Here is a 20,830-nt window from a genome sequence, read left to right as displayed (position 1 = left end):
AGGCTGCGTCCACCCAGTCCCGTCAGCGGGTGCCCGCCGTCCCCATGGAGCTCCGGGCCGGCTGCACGGGGCAGCGCTCACGCAGGCAGGGGCTGCCACCGGACTTCAGGAGACATTGAGTGTGTTTGCAAAAGGATTAAGCAAAATAAGCCGTTGAGTTTCTCCATCCCCCCTATTCATGGGGCCTAGTCACTTCTTCATCTTTCTTTGCCCATGTGGTATTTAAAGGCCTGTATTTTAAGCCCACTAGTCCCCTCAGGAGTGCATTACAGGCTGGCTAAACATTATGTGGTTGTCTGCAATGCCACAAGGACCTGAGCTGCACTCTCCTCCACTACAAAGCCCCTGTACAATGCTGCTTTTGGTAGCGTGTATGGAGCAGGCACAGCTATTGGCGTCTGGTGTCTGCTCAGCTTTACTTTGAGGTATTTAAACTTAGCAAACTGGCTTTTTTTAGGTCCACATGCATAGATCAGGTGGTCACCTGTGGCAATATGTTTATTCACAGGTTTTAGCTGCTTTCAGGGAACAGCCTTCTCTAAACATAATTAGGGCTATTTAAGTCGCTGCTCACAATTACATCTCGGTTCACACAAAACACCACATACTCCCTCATTGAGCAATAACTCCTGGAGATACAAGGGTGAAAAGCCACAGGCAACTTGCTGTTGAGTGCCTCAAAGATTTTTATGATCCTGCTGTAAATGGATGTTTACTTTGAAGAGCTGCACACCTAGTATACTCTGCCACTATATTAGTTTCCAAACTAGCAGATTTACCTGGGAGTTCAACAGTTGTTAATATCCTTTAGCCTCCTTTGCCTTTGCCCATATTAAGTAGGCGGTAGATAGATGAAGAAAAGGCTGACTGAGGGATGGATGTGCATTTAACTGGTGACACAGCACATCCTTTCAGCTCTGGTAAGTAAGCCCAGGTGGAGGACTAGGGACAGCTTCTAGGAGAGGAGGAATGGGAAAGCCTTGGCACAAAGAGGAGGGGTGAAGCCTGAAAGGTTGGACAACATCAACAGAGGACAGTTTTCATGTCATGATGACCACGTTCCTTTCCTTGGCGCCTCTCCTCACCCAAGATTACAGTGCTCCTTCTGCCTCTCCTCCTTGCCCTCTTCTCCCCTCTTTCTCCTCCATTGTGCCGTTTCTTGCCTTCTTTCTTTGCCCCTTGACATTCACAGTGGCCTCCAGACTCCATCCGTGGTGGCAGCTGCTACCTCTCCCATGGCTGCCTGGCCCTGCTCATTCCCACCGTGCCCCTCGTGCACGCCACCGGCCCCCCCTCCACCTGCCTGGCTTGTCCCTCCCTCACAGTGGGCCTGGGGCTTGCTGCGATAAAGGGTTGGGGTCCTTCAAAAGGCAACTTCTCAGCACCAAGAGGATGGAGAGTAGACGCAAGAATTCACCTCTCCAGGGACATGACTGCTTGCTTTGAATAAAAAAATAAAGACATCTTCAGATCTGGGGGATTTGCTTAGTGCCTTCTTGTCACCAGACCATTTGGTTTTGCCGAGAAGAACATGTCATCATTTTGGAATGAAGAATCTGCATCTCTCACAGAGAGAATTTCAGCCAAAGAACTTTTTGTAGGTCCAGAAGGAATGTGAGATTCATCAACACATGTAATAACACAGGTAAGAACTTTCCTGAGAAACTCTGTAGTAGGATTTTAGGAGTGATGCAAGAATCAGGAGCTTACACATCTTTGGTAGAAACTTTGCATTCCCTGCACATATGTCATCGCTACCTGACCCACCCAGAAATTTGGGTGTCCAGGGAGCAGAGAACCAGTGCCAGCATGTTAGATCACACCGTGGAGACCTGCAGCAACCACATTACTCCAGCTAGTGCCGTTCCTGCATTCATCTAGCACTGTCACAAATACAATTACTCTAAGACTAACAGGGAAATAAGAAACATGAAAGACACAAAAGCTGCTTATAAACAGCTTCCCTCTCTTCCTAAAAATGTTATTAACTATTTCATAATGTAACATCAAGCTGGAAACTCGGTGCCAGTTTCCAGCCCTACAGATGCCACTGAAAAACAAAGGAAGCTTTCCAAGCAGAAAAAGGGGCCACAAAAAAGTGTGAGCCATGCAGAAACATTCCTTGTATTTCATGTCCCCTCCTGCTCCGGCAGTAATGGTACAAATATGCACGCCAGTCTGCTAAGGCAAAATGCAGACCTTTTTCCTCTTCGTTCTGCCTTTGAGAGGACTGCTTTGAGAGCAACCAGACTGTCCTTGTACCAGCTCCACACTGAAATTTATACAGTTGTGAGATCTGTTAATAACATTTTTCTGAAACATCACAGGCTAAGTCCTCGAGGAGGATGAAGCTGAGCTGACTGCAAGCAGAATTACAGACAGAGCTATTTACCAGGGCCTTTTCTAACAGGCTGTACCAAACAAATAAAATCCTGTTGTCATTTTTAGACCTTTTTTGCCATGTTACCTGCATGATTTATGTTTCATCGTTTTCCTTCCCAATAACCAGTCTCATCTGCTACCCAGCCATTGCAAACCAGTGCACAACAGAGGGGTTTGAAGAACCGTACCGCACAGAATTTTTCTGTGTTGTTGACTTTACCATGCCAGCTGCATGGCGGGGAGAGAGACTGCATTAGAGCTCAGAATTCACACCTGTAAGTCGTGTTTTTCACGGGTATCACGGGTATCCCTTGCCCTGCGTACCTGCTGCGCAGCAGGAGGGAGGCAGCCCGGCACGCTGCTGGCTGCAGGCGTGTGGCTCCGACCGCTCCCACAGGGACTCACGCTTTGGGACTGGGACAGCTTGGATCCCGTCGCCGTTGCTGCAGCGTTAAAGGGTGCACTGACACATGCGTTGCACAAATATGACCTGACACAAAAAGAGACATGGGAAGGTTAACTCTGACAGTTTCCTCAGTGTTTCACTGCTGTCTGGACTCCCCACTTTTTTTTTCTGCAAGTTGCCTGCATGTGGTTTCAGTTGAGAAGCTCTTCAGCTTTTGTCCTTCCACCAGCCCTAAATAAGTTCATTTCTGGGATTCCAAGAAGACCATCATACTAAATGGATTATAAAACTTACTTGCTCTTTAGGCTCAGCAGGAACAACGTTGCCCCTAGCTCATGCTAGTTTGAGCGACATTATCCTGAGTCTATGCAAGTGTTGGTGAGCAGAACTTGGCCCCAGACTTGGCCCCAGCGGGTGCTGAGCTATCAAGTCATCTGGAATGAGTCTCATTTTCAGAGCAGTGCAATTTTCTCCACAACGATGTTATCTTTGTTCCTCGGTTTCTGGCAGCAGAGCTGCTCACACATGCTATTAGCAGATGGCAGAAGACGTACATGGAATTTGCTCTCAGAACATTTCTTCCATTCTTCCTCCCAGAGTGAAGAAGTGCAAATTCAAGCTAAAAGCATGTACTAACTACAGCCCTTTTCCAAACAGGGCTACAGATAGTTAAAAGCAGGCCTCAGTAGAAACCTCTCAAATATTTCAGTCTCTCTGCCATAGTTTAACTACTCAGCACATACCCTCTAGTCAGAAATGCAGGGAGTGCATTTCTGTAAAGCCATACTCCTCAGTGCCCTTATGTCAGCTCCTTTTCAGGATCAGCTGTTAACAAGCAGCAGGCATTGCAGGAAGGCAGAAAACTTCCACGCAGTCTGTCCAGTAAGTTGAGGCATCCATCTGTGGCCCACAGCTAACTGCCATAGGCTTGGCAGAGCTTGGTGCACTTGGTGTAGACCAAAATGAACACATAAATTTAAGGATCAGGCAAACAAATTGCCAGAACACACATGAATTCAGGAGCGTGGATGCGTGCACATTGTTCAGCCTCCAAAAGGAGGAGGCACGAGCCTGATGAACTCCACATCATCCTGTATTTATGCTGCTATAAGCTGAAACTAAACTGGCCTTCCAGTGGAGCTGCTGTCAGAGGGAGTCTAGGAGCTGTTGTTGTAACCATGTGCTTGAGCACTTTCCTGAATCGCCATTCATTTTTGATCTGGATGTCTTGTCTAGGAAAAGAAATGGCTTTTTGAAAATATCTTCTTATTCAGGGTTCTTCTTATATTTGTAACATATGATTCTTTTCTGCCTCCATAAACTGAGACAAATCCTGCTCAGAGTTGCTCCTGAACTTGATGAAGGAAAACAAACAGATGAAAGACCACCACTTTGAGACCACCTCACCCTTCAGACCTTAGATGAGCACTTATTTTTCATCTGTTTCGTTTTGTTTTGTCCCCAAAGGACAATTTTATTCCAAGTTCATGAGCTCGTGCTGAAAAACAACAGAACATTTCCAAAGTCCCCAAATTCTGTGGAAACATGAGTCTAACACTTTGGGTCCAAAGTTAAACTTGGCATGTTGACCCCACGTAGCGCCAAGTGGAACAATCTCATGTCAACAAGAAAGGTGCAATAGTTCCAGCCTTTCAGGGTAGTTGTGCTCAGACACCCGCTCCACAGTTCACCGTGTCCCTGCCCACCTGCCACCACGGACTCCTGCTTCCCATGGCGGCATCATTCACAGCCAAGAACTGTCTCCTGGAGGTGGGGGCCTCAGTCTACAGCCAAACTCCTTTTGCCCACTGACCCACTAGTTAGATAGAGCTCATCATCAGCAAGCAGGGATCTAATTATTAAGCCTCTGTCCGAAGGGCCTCAAGCCCCACAACTTGCGCACTCCAGTTGTGCCTCAGTGCTAAAGCAAGCGGCTGTGCAGCACGCAGCCCCTGGCCGGAGGTGCTCCACTGAGCACCACAGCATCGCTGGGAGCGGCACTGCCACTGGGGCTCGGCGTCAGGGGCAAAGCCACCAGCAGCCCTGCGGCAGTGCCGGGGGTCTTGCTGCTTGCTGCGTCTGGCCCTGTGGACAGCTTTGTTATCTGCGCAAAGCGGACAGTGTGCACTGCAGCGACGGTGTCTCCTCCTCTGGATCATGCAAACCAGCCCTGCCCAGAAGACCTTGGCCCTCCCAGCCACAGGAGAAATGGGATCCTGGGTTTTCCCACGCCCTGGCTGAGCGCTGCAAGTACCAGGTAAACAAACTGCAGCACACCCGCTGCAGGTCTGCAGCACTGGGCTGTCTTGCCCTGGGAACTTCGAGGGTCTTGACCTAGCAGAGAGATGCAGAGAAGAGCCAGGAGCGCGAGTCCCAGCGGGAAGAGGGCTGGGCGATGCAAGGTGTGCCGTGGCAGAGCCGTACATCCTGGTGTGTGCTGACTGCCGCAGGAGCCACACCGGCGGACGCTACAATCACGGGGCACCTTCACCTTTGATTTGGGATTTAGACACCTATCTGCTGTTCCAGGTGCCGATGCCATGCGTTGGAGTATCAGCCCACTCATCCTTAGTAAACCATGGTTAAAATCCCCAAAGAGAAAGATTTCAACTGTAAATCAGATAAATGCTGCAGACCACAGTGGGACACAGTCAAAATGTGTCTTCAAAGGACTTCTCAGGCAGAACAGGCTATGATGTCCCACGGATACTGGAGGTTACTGCTATTTCATAACGCAAGACTGAAAGACTGGAGTACTCAAAAATTCTGATTGCTACCTGCCTGGATTTAGAGTTTGAATTTTCAAGCCACTATTTCAAATGTGAAATTGATTTTTTTTCCCCACAAAGATACTTGATCAAATAATTAAAAACTGTTTGTTTTACAATTATCACATTGATGCTCTTGTCTTTCTACCCTGTCTCAGAGAATTTGTTCCTTTTGTTAGACAATGCAGAGAGAAAGGGTACTGACTACTTGCTCTTGTTCATGAAAGTCTTTAAGTTCCAAGATTATTTAAAATAATTTTCTTCCATACAAATGTACTACCTATTGTGCACTGTGCTCTCTCATCAAAGATGGAAATCCAATTCCCTAGTTTCAAGAAGTCTTCAAGTTTTCAGGTGTTGCTGTTTTCACACCATATGAAGGCCCCTCTCTCTGCACCCATGCAATTCTGCTGGCAGTTCAGAGCAGAGGGGCAGCACGTAAAATGCTGCTTTGTGTCTCTGCCAATACTAAACTATTGAAGGCATACTTTTATGTGCACCTGGTTATACCTTCCACTGAAAAGAGTGCATGGGAGAGGCACTTTTGTGCCAACCATGGAATTATCTCCTTAAAAAACTATTTTCCCTAAAGCCTAATAGAGACTGCAGCCCTAGATAACTCACTTGCTTTGTTCCAGTGTCAGGAGCATGCAGTGGAAAGACCTGAAACTCTGCAGAGAGGGCACGGCCGGACGCTGGCGTGAACACTGGTGGCCAGACAGCCAAGTGATCTCCTGTGTGCAGGGCAACCAAGGGTAGAAGGAAAGAAAAGGCACTGGGGGAAAAAAGGATTTTTGTTATATTTTTGTTGTACTTGGGGGAAAAAAAAGAATTTGTCATCTGGCTAAGAAAGCTAAGTGTGATGTGTTCTACAGTTCCTACCTAACTCCATGAAACAGCTTATCTCGAGTGCTGTTAATACCTCAGATCTCTCCTATTTACTTGCTTTTGAAGCTTAAAGCCAAAAACCTACTTTGAGTTGGCTACATTTATTTGCCCTTTCCTTCCCTTGAAGCAAACATAACCAGTAAAATTCCCTGGCATATTTCTCTCCTTCCTGAAGTTTCTTTTCTCATTTGCCCTTCTCCATACAATCAGACCCCTTTTCACACATGAGCGAACCTAGAAAATCATTGCGGGAACCACGTGAACCAGTTCAGTGAACATCAGGTAATTGTGCCTTAGAGGCCTTTTTGAAGGTCAAATATTTCTGGGTAATTTTTCCAGCTACTTTCCTTGTTAAATGAGAGCCCACTGAAACCAGGAAAAGAACAAGGTGGCTTTGTAAAAGTCTCTAACTCACTGGCTCCGTGAATCCACCTGCCCCACATCCCTGCGTGATTTCCTTCTACATTTTCTTTCCAAGATACCCATCTTCACAAATCACTTGCTTGTGCAAAATTTGTATTGCTCACCATTGCCCTGAGAATGGCTGAGATTTTCAAATACACTTCTCAGCAGATTCTTACACTACTAAGTCACTTCCGAGCTTTTGGAAAAAAAGGCTTACTTTATGTTTGCACCACGGTATAAGAAACAATCAAAACAATCTGACACACAGAGACAGACAGACAGACACACAGACAAACAGGAGCGCTTGTGAACCTGGCCATCTTCGGTTGCTTTCTGTGTGATTTTTCCTATGTTGAGCGTTATAGGTGAGTTCACACTGCAGCCTTTCCTTTCAGGCATTGTAAATTTGGGTATTACTGCTAACAAATCAATAAAATTTGTGATAATAAATAAGAAACTGAAACATCAATTTAAATGAACTGACACAAGATGGTCACATAATCCCAACTGTCATACAAAACTAGACAAACAACATCAAACAAAATTAAAGAAACTTTATGTTCTTCTTTAAAATGTGCAATTTCAACTACAGAAGTAAATAAATTTGTTTTATACTAAGAATGGAAGCACAGAGGGACTTTTCTAGACAAAATTTCTATTTTAGGAGAGATTTTAATTTAATATACGGACTTGTTTTCTGAAAAACAACTTGTAATCGAGAACAGAACAGTGCCACTTAGGCTGTAAATTCATTAAAGCAAAGGCTTTTTTAAATTCCAAAACCTAGCACAACAAGGCCCTGGTTTGTCCTCTTAGGAATGCAATACCAATAAATAACAATGCAGTGAGTTCCCAATCCCAAATTCTTTACTGCTGCTCCAGACACTACGAAGGTTATGCAGAGTTTGCACTGCACAGGATTCCTTTCCCGCACACAACTGTGGATGTGCACAACTATTTCCAGACTCTGGACAACAATCATTACACAGACCCAAATATGACGGCAGTCACGGTCAGATATGCATGTAGAGATGCACGTGAATGGGCAGGTATATGGTGAAATGGGCTCATTTTAATTAAGGAAAACAAGAAAACTGACAAATATATTTCAGAAAGTAATTTTAATGTAATGCAAGTGCATTTACTGCTAAACCTCAGTACATCTACATAGGGGAGCACTTTGGCTGCTGCAGGTCACCCGAGAAGAGCCGAGCCCTGTGTGCTGCACCAGAAGCACTCGCTGAGAGCTGAGCTCCACTTTCCACTGCACACTAGACCCTAATTGGGCACAAATCCTTTTTCCCCTGTGGACTCCACCCCTGTGGGCACAAGCTCTGGGGAACGTGGGACCATCCACCCCATTGTCCTCGCTGCTCCTCCAGAAAGCAACAGGCGAGCCCCTCACCTCTCCTGTGTCTGCTGCCATGGGGGGTCCACGTCCCCCTGGGGAGGAAAGCCTTGCCCCTGTCAGCCCCAGCGACTGCCTCCGACTCGCTGTCCCCAACGTGGTGGTCTGCTCCAGCCAGAGAGTTAAGACTGTGTTGAAAATACACAAATGCCAGAAAAACTCTGTATCCCATTTAAAGATTTAGCTCAAACTCCTATGCCATTCTGCTCTGGAGAGGAAGAAGAGCTTTTGGAAGAATTAACGAAAAAGAATTTGCAAAATGTCCTTGCAAGCTAGTAAAGAAAAGGAAAGCAGTCACTGCCTTAGCGCAGCACATCTGGATTAGGCCCAGGCTCTGGATTAGGCTGAGCGATGCTGGGCTCTTGGGGCTCTGGGAGCTGTTTCCCTCATTGATGGCTCACACAAAAGCCCTTCTAAAGCTTTATCCTAAAGGAATGCGGTGTCCAGCAAGGACTGATAGGGATCGGAGTGATGAAGTCCCCGCAGGCATGTGCTTCCAGGGAACAATGGCAGTTAACTGCATGCTGGGAAAAAGTCCCTCATCAGTACAGCAAGGGCAGAGCATGGCAAGGCGACAGATACTGTTGGCTTAGAGAGAGAAAAGGAAAGAGCAGATAGAAGGCTGAAGAAAAAGAGTGTCCAGTAGCTTCTCGGGGGCGGAGGGAGGGAGGGAGGCCATTCTAGTTATTTTTGCCTTCTCTTTGTACAACAGTAGATGGAGCTCTCCTTTCACCAGCTTCAAGAGTCCACTAATGCCTGCAGTATTACAAATTCGAGCGCTGTAATTATTCTGTCAGCACCTGCTAGGGCTGCTACATGTGACATAGCTGTGGTGGTTACAAAGGAGGGATCTTGGGCTCCAAGGCTGCCTGCCTGACATCATTCAGCAGCATGAAATTCTCTGAAACTTCTAAATTACAAAAATTTTTGATTAACCACAGTATTGCCTTTCCTTCCAGTTAAGCATTGTGTAATATTCTTCCTTTCTTTTGTACATTGTTACCAGGATTACATGGAATTCAGCACAGTTTGGGAAATGAGAAAGCTTGTTTTATTTCTCTTGCAAAATAAGGAATGACGTATTTTGCTTGCCACATTTAGAGAGAATGTATATAAAAATTGTATCATATCCACGAGCACTGAAAACTACATTATCCAGAGGATTTTACAAGAACTAAACGTCAAGGGATCTGCAGCCAATTTCTCAACAACTGCTTGCGGATCTAACACCTGCAATCTGTATGTAACAGTGGGACAGAGGAGGAGGGATGAGGGGGGAACACTGGCATTTACTTGCATCTCTGAAAGCTGGCAAAAGTGATAAATGCATTATGTTGATTCCCCCCCCCACCCATCTTCATGTGCTACTGCAAATGACTTCAGTAAGGTCCTGCACAGACACAGGCAGCCTTCCTAGTGTCATGCACCACAGGACCAGAACTACAGGCTGCAGTTTCCTCAAGACATGTCAGCCAGATCTTCAACAACAGCTGACAAATTCAATATTTCAGAGAAGTGAGAGCAAAATTAGGCTGCTCTCTCTTGGTTTTTTTGTTTGTTTTTTGGTTTTTGGTTTTTTTTTTGGGGGAGGGGGTAGCTGTCTTGATAATGCACCATGCACCATCCTGTTACGTTCTGCTGCACATTCAAGTGCAGGCTTGACTTTAAACAAGAGCAATCACATGCTACTGACTGCCAAGGAAGGCTATCTTCAAAGCCAGTGTACAACTTGTTACTCTCTGGAAGCATGTACTGCTATATAAGCAATATATAAAATGTATTTTTACTTTTTTTAGATTCTTTGAAGAAAGATTTTATGTTATGAAAGCAGGAAGACTGAGAATATTGTAGAGTTACATGAGATGCTGGAGATGATATTTGCCAGCAAGGTAATTCAATATACATCTATTCTGGCATTCAATAATTAAAGGGAGGCCCCCAGCAGTGAATTGCTGGGTGATTCTCTCACAGCAGCAGCTATCCTCAGCCACGAGAGAAGTGCCAGCACCTGCAGACAGGCACTGGCAACTGCGCACCACATCTTCACAGTCAGGCACTGAAACGCAAGCGGGCAGTACTGTTAGCAGAACTGATTTTTCATTTCTCTGAATAGAAGTTAACAGAAAAGGGAGATTAGACACTCATCTCTGAAGATGGTGGTTTTCTACTGATTAGCCTAGTAGTGACTGACTTTCTGGATTTAAGACCTTATCCTGCCTCTGATTCTGCATAGATATAACGGTCTGTTCAGACAGGATCCGTACTTCAGCCCTAACAGAGCAAAAATCTAGGCAAGGACTTTGGCATTTGGTCTTTAATGACTAGAAGCCAACAGCTGACAAATTAAATACTTCAGAGAAGTGAAAATTAAACAGTCCTGCAGTCACGAGTGTTGGCATATGGAAAGCTGCCACTGAGCTAATAATAGAAGTGTCTACCGCAGCAGAGAGGGAGGTCCCAGCGTCCTAGAGCAAGCCATACATCTGGGCACTGGGAAGACAGCCATTAGGCAATGTATGTTTAAGTAGCAGATACTTGCTACCTTCCTGCCAGCTATTCATCTTTTGCAACCACAGGCCGAAGGCAGCAGTCCACAAGCAATAACGTGACACTGGGGACAAAAATCAGATTGGGCTCTGTCCACCAGGCTCCCATTTTAGCAGGTAAGTTTCCTGCAGCCACAGGAACGCAGGAGGGTCCTTCACCAGCACACTGCCTGGTTGGGTACAACTACTTTACTTAATTCACCAAGAAAATGGACAAATGGTTCATTTGTCACACACTTGCATGTGCATATTCTGGACACCAGCCACTTTCTCTGGTTACTTCAGGTATCTATGAAGAACATAAAACCACCTGGGGACAGTCTTCCTTGCTCACTCCAGACTGACCACTGCATAATTTTCTTGCATGCAGTGGAACCACGCTACTGAGAAACAGGAGGAGAACCAGGGTCATTACGCAGAAGATGAACAAAGCACGCAGATATTACTTACAACCAGACATGGAAAATGATTTACAGAGAGGTGGTTATGAAGCTAATCAGTAGTGCTTGCATAAGGTATTCACCCATTAATGAATGACAGAGGAAAGCGAATCAGGACAGCGGAACTGCAGACAGACTGCAGGCAGGCTACTTACCTTCAGTTGTCTACAAAAAACAACCCAAGCAGAGATGGGAAGACCAAAGTATGTGATGTGCTACACTAGCCAGCAGCAAGATCATGTATATATTCTACTGCCCTAGGAGGAGAAGCACACTCACATGAAACATGCATCACCCACACATGCATAGCACTCTTGGAGATGACAGACAAGGTTGATTCACAGCACTCCTCCTAAACAGTGTCCTACACTCTGTAATGCAGATAGCTGACAAGAGATAATGGGCACTAAAGAGCAGAAGTGAGATAAAGCACTAAAGAGAAGAGGGAGATAAAGTGCTGAAGAGGAGATATGCATGAGTGCATGCACACACAAGAGGAACAAGCTCTAATATAAAGTACAGGCAGGCTCTGCTAGCTTCAGCACTGAATCACTGCTGCTCTTCCTGAAGTATCTGGCCCATGTGCTTTAGGAGACTTCCAAGAGGTACCAAGCTGTAGAAAGCTTTTGGCTGCATCACTACTAAGCAAGCTGGATAATAAGGGGCAAACCAATAATAAGGGGCAAACAGAGTGGAGACAGAGCAACTCTACTGATGTTAAGGTCCCATCAGTCTTGGGAAGAGCAGCTCCTGGTGGCTGAGCGTGGCGGCGAGAAGCTTCTGCTCCCAGAAAGCAAAAGGAAAGGAAAATCCAAGAAGTCAGAGCTGTTCAGATCAGAAGCCAAGAGACTGTCTGACAGTTCTGTGTCTTCTAGCTGCTTCCAGCAAATATAGCTGCTGTCTTCCACATGTGTAAGGCCTCCACAAGCAGAATTTAGTTGACAATTTAATCCTTACAGAGATTTCACCTATCAGTACTGCATCATCTATCAGTAGAATAAGGCTTTTATATCACATCTGGTCGGGAACAAGAGCTTCAAAAAGCTCAGAGCTGCATCAGGTGAGTTTATCACCAGCCTTTTGCTAACATCCCTTTGAGCTTGCCAGAGCAGGAGGTTTGACTCCTGCAGAACTGACTACAGGAGACACACCTGGGATAGATTTCTTCAGGGCTGGCCAGGTTCCTTAACCCATGAGGAGGAAGGGATGGCTCCTTCTCCTTGCTTGATGTATGGGCTACTGCGGCCAGGCCTGTCACCAGCCAGGAATGACAGGGAATGCTTCTGAAGGCCTGCTCTTTCCTCAGCACAGCATGCTGACCACGGCCACAGAAAGATTTTTGGCACCAAGGATGGTGCCCTGGCCTTCTCTATGTTCTGCCCCCACATTTCTCTTCCCTTTGGTCCCTTTACACCCTCCTCTTCTGCCACCACCTTTGGTCTCTGTGCTCTCCTGCCCCTGCTTTTGCTTGAGCAGCATGCGGTACAGCAAAACATGAAGAGCAGGAGACAGGCAGAGGGAGTACCAGGCAGGCTCATGCCCTCTTACTGCCTTCATGCCACTCCTGGGAAGGTGACACTTGACCATGCATAGCAATGGTGTTGATACCACACAGGGCAGCAGCTCATAAGTTAAAATAGCAGCCACACTGACAGTACTCACAGGTCTCAGAAAAGAAAGGTGATGTGGAATTGGCTTGTTCATCTTTTCCATGACAGGAAACATTTCAACATTTCAAACATTGTCTGCTTCAATCATTCTTTGCAACTCTCGATACTCTGCATCAGGACCACACAAGTAAGGAAAAGCACAGTATTTCTTTTGCTTTCTATGGAAAGAGCTCAAAATGCAATAAAACCCAACCTCTCTGTGCTGTTCTTTGCATGCTCCAAGGCGTTCAGCTGCTCACCATTTATCGTGTTACAGCCTATGGATGTACCAACCTTCTAAGTAAAGCAAGCTGGTCACCCAGCAGTCAGCTGCTGCAGTGACTGCAGGACAGGCAGTCTGTCCGGGGGCCAGAAGCTCATGGGCCAGCAGAGGCTGCCAGTGACAGTGCCAAGAGGAGCTGTCAGCCAGCCTGCCTCAGTGAAACAAAAATCTTCCATTTTCTATCCAAATCCATTAACAGCAGAGTAAAGAGGCAAGAAGGAGGAAGGGTAACCAGCTCTCACAAGTACATATACAGCACTGCCTTAAGCTACCATTTTTCAATTACTTTTCTGCTTTATGGCCCTTAGCACAAGAGGAAAAATGGAGGCGAGATGCAGAAAGCAATCAGTTTCTCTTTCAGCTTCTCAAACATTCACACCAAACCAGAGCTTGGATCAGGGAGACCCGCAGGAAGTATGGGAAAACATGTTCAAAGCTTTGTGAAAAATTGTTTTTACAGGACACAGGTCATTTTGGAAATTAAGAACAAGGGGCACTAAAGAGTAACAATTTTTGAAAGGTACCCTCATCAGAAAATTCCTATGGCATTTCAGACACCCAAAATAAAAGTTAACGACTTCATAATGTTAATCAGGAATACCTTAAAGAAGTCTTACTGGAAGTCACCAGTGAATCCTAAGGACTTTGATCTAAGCTGGAATCTGGCTGTTTCAAATCTTGCTGCAGAAAGGTTCACAGTCCTGAAAACAACAGAAAGGACACAGTGATGAAGTACGTGTAAGAATAAGATCCATCGGGGGGGGGGGGGGGGTAGGGAGCAGGGAGTGGAAAATCTGATTTCATAAAACCAGGACGGGATATGATGTTAGCCTTGTCTTAAGTGGTTCTGAGCTGCAAAGTCCCTCCGCTTCTTCCTCTGAGGCGGGCTGCCCACACTGCACTTTGGCCTGCCCTGAAGCACTGTTGACCACAGACCCTGAGAGGGAGGCAAGGTGGACTTCCCCAGTGCTGCCCAAAATCCCCCACCCGCCGCCTCCCACAAGCCGTGCAGCACGCACAACAGCAGCGCCGCTCTCCTCACCCTTCTAAATTCTCTTGGGGAAAAAAATAAAATAAATCAACCAATCAATCTTCTGACCCCCGAGTTACACCAGACTCCCAAAGGCCACCACGCTGACCCCAGAGGCCAGGTCTGTGCAGCAGCCTGCCAGCACCCGGAGGGCCAGGCCGCAGGCCTGCTCCCTTCCCAGCACCTGACCCAGCGCAGCACTGCCCGGCTGGCACAGGGAGCGCAGCCCGGCCCCCAGCCTGCACAGAGCCTTCCGCCCGCTCTGTCCCCAGGACCGGGGGGCAGGAGCGGGGCCGCGGCTGGGCGTACCTGCAGCCCTGGTGCCGGTTCTGCATGGCCATTGAGATAGGGACCCTTGGGGAGACGGCTCCCCACCATCGTGCTTGGCTGAGCCCAATCCCCCAGCAGCATGAGACCATCCCCAGTGCACGCTCCCAGGTGTCCGCTCTATGGGCTCGGTTACGAGGGACAAATGCGAACAAGGGGCCTGCTGCGGCAGCGGGACCATCACACCAGCCTCAGCTCCTGGAGGGGTCTGATGTTCTGGACCGAGACAGGCCTGGGAGAAAGCAGGGCAGCTTGGATGAACAGGAGGAGGGCCTCGCCTCCAACACGTCCTGCACCATCACTGCAGCACTTGTCTCCATGATGTGCCCAGAGGCATCACAGGCCATGTCGAGGGAAGGCTGCTGGTGTGCTCGGGCCACCTCCCCCAGGTGCAGCCCACAGCTCTCAGTGGCTCCGCAGCAGATCCCAGCGTGGCACGGAGGCAAAACAGCCTCTTGGCTCGCTGCAGGCTTGCTGCATTTGGAGATGCCTGCGTGCACCGCAAGCCAGAGGGGAGGGTAGAGAGGGTCCAGACGTACCAGCCACTGGCCCGAGGCTAGGCACTCGAGTGCAGATGGCTGGAACACGCTTGGACCAGTCCATGCGGGCACCCTCTCACCAGGGGACACCACACGGCCCCCACGCTACCAGGCCAACACACACTGACATACCCCATGCCCAAGGCAAGGGAACGACTTCCCAAAGCCCATGCAGGCACCAAGAAATGCGTAGAGCGGTCTAGGACTGTGCAAAAACACAGCGAGCCAAGCTCTCCAAAGCCTGTGCCCAGCTTCAGGGTTCTGCAGCAACCCAACGGGCCCTGGTGTCAGCTCCTCGCCTTCCCAGGCCTTCCAGGGGAAGGCCAGGAGGGAACAGACAGCTGAGACAGAGAGCACGTTGCCAGCACCATGACCCACACGTGCAGATCTCCTCTAGAGATCCCTCCCTCAAGCCATGCTGCCTGTTACCACAGGCGAGAGCCAGCAAGGACCCCAGTGGTGCGAGCACAGTCAGTGGCCTGCTCATCTCCCCCACAGCTGAGTGGATCATGCTCCAGCTTAAAAAGTCTGCGTTAAGGACTGAAATATTCCATTTTTTCTGGGTGTGTGATGCACACTCAGTCCTGGATGCTATTGGAAATACTAAGGAGGCAGCAGCAAAGGCCATTTCCCTCCCCACAAAGGGCTTGAACTTGCTTTTTTGCCTTAGCTTTTGGTTCATTCATCTGTACTCTAAATTTAGACAGTGAATTAGCTAGATTTTTTTAATGATCGAATTCTTTGTATTTCTCATTAAAAGCTGCCTCAATCAGCATTGTCTTTAGTGACATGGCTTTTGGGGTGTTACATACCTGTGTTTGGCTGAATTGCTACCGTTTGCCTCTCTACTGCAAGTGAGGGTGTGCCAGGGAAAAACAGCATTTGCAGTAACAAGCTGTCCTTAAGCCCCAACAGCACAAACTATAGTTTACTGTAACATACCAGCTATTCCAGATTTCTTTCTAACCTACATTATATACAGCATGGAGGTTTTAGCAGCTGTTAATTTTACTTCACGCAGAATGTGATTTTCTTGATTTGATTTGCTTGATTTTTCATCAAGCACCAGCTTGCACAATAACCCAGCAGTCCCATAATTGGGCTCCTGATCTTAGAGGTTAAAGTGAGGTCTCCAACCCCAGTCCCAGGGTGTCACAAGTATCAGATATTTATGTGTATGAATGTGGTGCACAATTACCCCAAAGCTGGTATATGCCTGTGCAGTCTGATAAAAACTTGGCCATCAAACATGAAAGCAGGAAAATATATAGGCAGAAATCTAATTTCAAATCACAGTAAATGCGTGTTACTTTTACAGATACTAGTTATCTGCGTGGGCCTTGAAAAAACACTTGTACAGAATAAAGCAGCGAAGAGGTCCCACGGTTTTCCTTACCACCTAAAGACAGCATCAAGCAGCAGCTTTGGTGATTTACTTTCCTGAGTTTTAGATTATTATGTAAGGACATGAGAGACAACCACAACAGATAACTCACTGCCTGCCTCTCCTCCTCTCTGTACTCTGGCCCTCTCTCAACTGAGCGGTTCCTTTTTCTTTTCTCCTGACTTCATGTTACTGCCAGTCCTGGTTTTTCTCCCAGATGGCAAACATTCATCTCCTGGCTGCATTCACTTGCAAGAAGAAACTATTGCCCGAGAATTAAACTACTCGTTTCACCATGTTTTCTTTGGGGATGCTGCTGAGGGACCTCTGAAGAACATCGACAGCTCTCCTGTGAAGCTTCACCAGGCTTTCTGCGTACTTCAGATGACTAATGCTGGCTACATATCCATGTGGCTAAGTGCTGAACAAAAGTTACTTGTGCCATCCGAACCTATTGTTGCTGCTCTTCCTCGGTGCAGAGTCCTTAAGGCATCTTATCAGCCGTACTGGGCAAAGGAGTCATCTGCCACACCTGGGTTCATCCAGATCTGGATAAAAGTCATTGGTTTTCAGGGTATTCAGATGCTTGCCAGACCTATTTGTTGCTTTTGGGATAGCTGTCATAGGCAAAATGACTGGAAAAGTTCAAGGATAGCCTTTGGGGGCATGTACTAAATAAAAGCAAATCAAGATAAAGTGTAGCAGTGCACTGCTCCTTCCTCCTCTTGCCTATGGCCTTGGACTATTGAGATCTGTTCATTATTTCTAGGGCTTCCACGAAAAGTAACTTTTGCAAGCTGTCGTTACTGCACAAGGATCTGCACCTCTACTGGGAAAAAGCTGCACAAATCAAGATGATGAAAGTGACTCCTCTGTATTGAGCTCTTCTAGAGAACAGAAACTGCCTCAGGCTTTAGATGCTGACGAAGACACAGGGACATGAAATTTGTCTGAGGTTCATCCAGCCCAACAGTGTCTCCAATAGCTGTCATTATCAGCTCCTCAGGGGAAGGCAACCGAGGTACTTGGGGCTGACTGTATCACTTGAACCACATTCTTGCAGACTATTTCAAAGATTTCCAGTAGAGGCATCAGACCTCAAAACCACTTCCAATCTTCTGGAAAGTATTTGCTGTTCCCAACATTTTGCAGACCATAAAGGAACAGAATAATTACACAAATGCAGTTCCCAGGAGGCTGTTTGGTAAAAAAACTTGACGTTAATCAGTAGATCAATGGATTACCTCTGAAGCCTTTTAAAAGGCTCAGCTATATCTGCCAACTTCCATTTCTCAGCCATCAGTGTTGACTTACACAGTGAGATCCACACTGCAGTTAGCTGAGCAGTGCCAGTTTCACATTCTTCTAGAACTCTTGAGCAGAAAAATCCTAGTTCTGGAGGTTCGTTATTCAGCTTACTGATTTGCTGCTCCTTGGTTGACAGCTGAAGTGGAGACAGGTCCTCTTGCTCACCGGGTGAAGCGTGGTTCTCCTGAGAGAAGGTCCTTCTCAAGTGTCCCCACAGCAGGCGCAGACACTGGGATTTGTGGCATTTCGGAGCTGTGCCTCCCCCTGTGCTGCTTTTGCACCACAGCCATCAGCTGGGCTGCTCAGCAGCACACACAGCTAAGCTGCTCCCTGGACATGTGCTGGTTACAGCAGTGAGCATCAGCTCAAAGACAATTTCTGAGAAACCCCATTTAAGACATTTAAGGAACATGACTTCATTAGGTAACTTTCATAGACACAAAAATTTGCATAATGCTACAGATACCAACGTATGGTCGACCCAACTTGCCCCATGCAATAGTCACAGTAAAACACGCTGCTGCTGCACAAAACCTACCAGCCAGGAAGCTGTGCACTTTGCGTGGGCTGAGAAGATCCCTGGGTGCCAAAATAAATGGTGGATGAGCTAGAACTGCTGGGCTCCATAAAGGGACTGCAGGTGAGAGAGCCTGAGACAGAATGAGATGTTTTCAGGGTGTTTTTGTCAACAGGTGGGTTCCAAGAAAAGGGACCGGATGGTCCTGGGCTGCTGGAGTGTTGAAGATATTCAGCTGTTGGTAGTAGGAGGGCAGCTCAAGGAACGCTCACTAAACCAGACCCTCCTTGTTTGTCATTGACATTGGGCTTGCCACACACTGCTGCAGCCAGCTTACCTTCTCCCCTTGCTTTTGCTGCCAGGCTCTGGCAGAAGCACAGGCAAAACGGATGTGTGCAGGCTGCACAGCACCTCTTACAGCTGCAGGAAGAATCACCAGCCCTCTCCTGCAGTGAGTGGGATGGGAAAACCCTGGCTGAGCTAGGTTTGTGTGAGATGGAGCATCCCCTGAGTGACAGTAACACACGCTGCAGCGCACTTGCTAGCTGTGAATAGTGCCCTGATGGGTATGGCTACAAGCTATGGGCAGAAGAAATCACCCAGCCATGCACTGCATACTGCTCAGCATCACTCACAGCATTATCCTGCACTTGTACCATTCCACAGAAATACATGTTCTTTAAGAAATAAGAAAAAGCGTGTTAATTCTAATTATTTCTAATATTCTAACTGTCGATCACATGCACACACCCACAGTTTTTTCCATTGAAGTGCAAACACAACATCTTTTAATCAGTACTTTCTGCATGGTTAAAAAACTGCTGTTTGACATACCGTACTCTCTTCCCTTCACGCCTGCTTTGACTTCTTGATGCAAGTCAACATCCACTCCAACGGCATTTATCTTGTACTTGTGTTTGGAATGAAATATTTCATAACATGCACATGGAGATGTAATTTGAGTAAATATGAAATTCTATAATTAGAAAAAAACACAGACCAAACCATTTCAGTATTCTCAGACTACAAACATGTTCTTTGTCCCCATTAATAGCAGTCTAAAACTACAAAATATATGGTATAACATCTGCAATGTTTATATAACATATATATAGCATTTGTTAAAGACATACTGTCCTTTGAAATCAGCTACATTTAATAACTTCTGGTTACTGTGTGCATTTGCAAACTGTAGTAAATCACAAGATTTGAAGAATGCTGGGAATAAAATAACATCTGTGAGTATCAGTGCAACCTAAAAGATCATGGCATCTAGACACTGGATCTCAGCTTGTATCCCTCCGTCCCACGAAATATATTTACTTTGTACATTACTTAGCGGTTTGGGGTTGAAACGCAGCCCAAGCTGGAAGAGGCCCAGTGGCATCTCTCCCAGGCTGTATGGGAGACAAACAAGCACCCTTGGGGCAACCCAGGGGCTGGGATGGTTTTGGCAGGCAGGACAGGAGTCTGTATTTAGCAGGGACGGACCTCTCCCTTTCCTTCTCCCTCTAATGACAACCCTAAACTGGCACTGTCTGGCAAGCATGTGTTCCCTGTATAAGTATGATATCTTTAATGAATGATACGTTGATTTCTTCTGCTGGGGTGGATGCCAGGAGTTCTTTTTAATATCAGTAATGTTTCATTCATGATTTCAGCTGCTCCTTCATGGAAGGAGCACAAAGGAACAGGCTGCCTGAAGACAGAGGGCTCCTGTGGGGAGAGCAGCAGCAGACCCCCCAGAATTACTGCTGACCAGAGAACCTGGCTCAGAGTCGAAAGAGAGAGTATTAATTAGGATTAAAGGGAAGTAACTGGCTTAGTATAATATGACAGCTGTGCCAAAGCGAATGCCACATTTTCTAGCTGCAATCCTTACTGTCAGATCTCTGTGTTATATTTTGGGTATTGGCCAAATCATGCTGGCTGCAGAATATTCTCCGTTACTGTAAGTCCAATGAAGCCTTCTGCCTTGCTCTGCACAGTATTAAAATGAATGACATGAGACCAAACTTCACTCTTAACCATAACTGCATCTAATCCACTAAAAAGCTGAGGGACCAAGCTTGCAGGACAAGCTACTCTCAGAAGTCTGGGTCCTGGGGGTGAAATGCAGAGCACCAGTTTTAACAGTATTTTACATGGTAGACAGAGGCCGCTCATTCAGTGTACTAGAGGCAGATGAACACAGAACCAGCATTAGCAGCTGATGACTTCCACGATGGGAGAGATTTATCCTGTAGCACTAGATATTAAAGTCTTTACATAGTGTGCCACTTGCTCAATAAAACTGAGATCAGAACCAAGATCAGAAGACACTGGCACACATGTAGAGTTGATAAAGAAAACCCAATAAAAAGACAGACATACAAAGACATCTTTAACTCCCATCACAAGAACTAGACCAAGGACGGAGGCTAGGAAGTGCTCTGTTCAGTGTACGTGCCCAGTCATCACTACACTCCTTCCTTTGAGGGGTTCTCACCTGGGTAAGCAACACCCACCTGAGGGAAATTTGGGAGCTCTCTTGTAAGAGGCAATGGCAAA

The 20,830-nt window shown here is 46.8% G+C and overlaps 2 long non-coding RNA genes across 7 annotated transcripts in view; one reads left to right on the top strand and one right to left on the bottom strand.

The window, feature by feature from the left end:
* The window catches only part of LOC115347299, a 51,616-nt gene extending 32,364 nt beyond the window's left edge, over positions 1-19,252 (bottom strand). For all 6 annotated transcript variants that reach the window (XR_003925439.1, XR_003925443.1, XR_005933461.1 and 3 more), the window contains exon 1: positions 19,115-19,252. This is a non-coding gene — a long non-coding RNA (uncharacterized LOC115347299). The remainder of the gene's footprint in view (positions 1-19,114) is intronic.
* On the top strand, positions 1,848-13,870 carry LOC115347302. Its single transcript, XR_003925448.1, has 3 exons — positions 1,848-1,858; positions 8,544-8,550; positions 13,771-13,870. It is a non-coding gene; the product is annotated as an uncharacterized LOC115347302 (long non-coding RNA).
* Positions 19,253-20,830: the final 1,578 nt, after the last annotated feature.

Source organism: Aquila chrysaetos, chromosome 10 (genome assembly GCF_900496995.4).
Source record: "Aquila chrysaetos chrysaetos chromosome 10, bAquChr1.4, whole genome shotgun sequence".
Classification (NCBI taxonomy): Eukaryota; Metazoa; Chordata; class Aves; order Accipitriformes; family Accipitridae; genus Aquila; species Aquila chrysaetos.
Note: the sequence above shows the minus strand (reverse complement) of the source record. Positions and strands in the feature narration are given on the sequence as shown.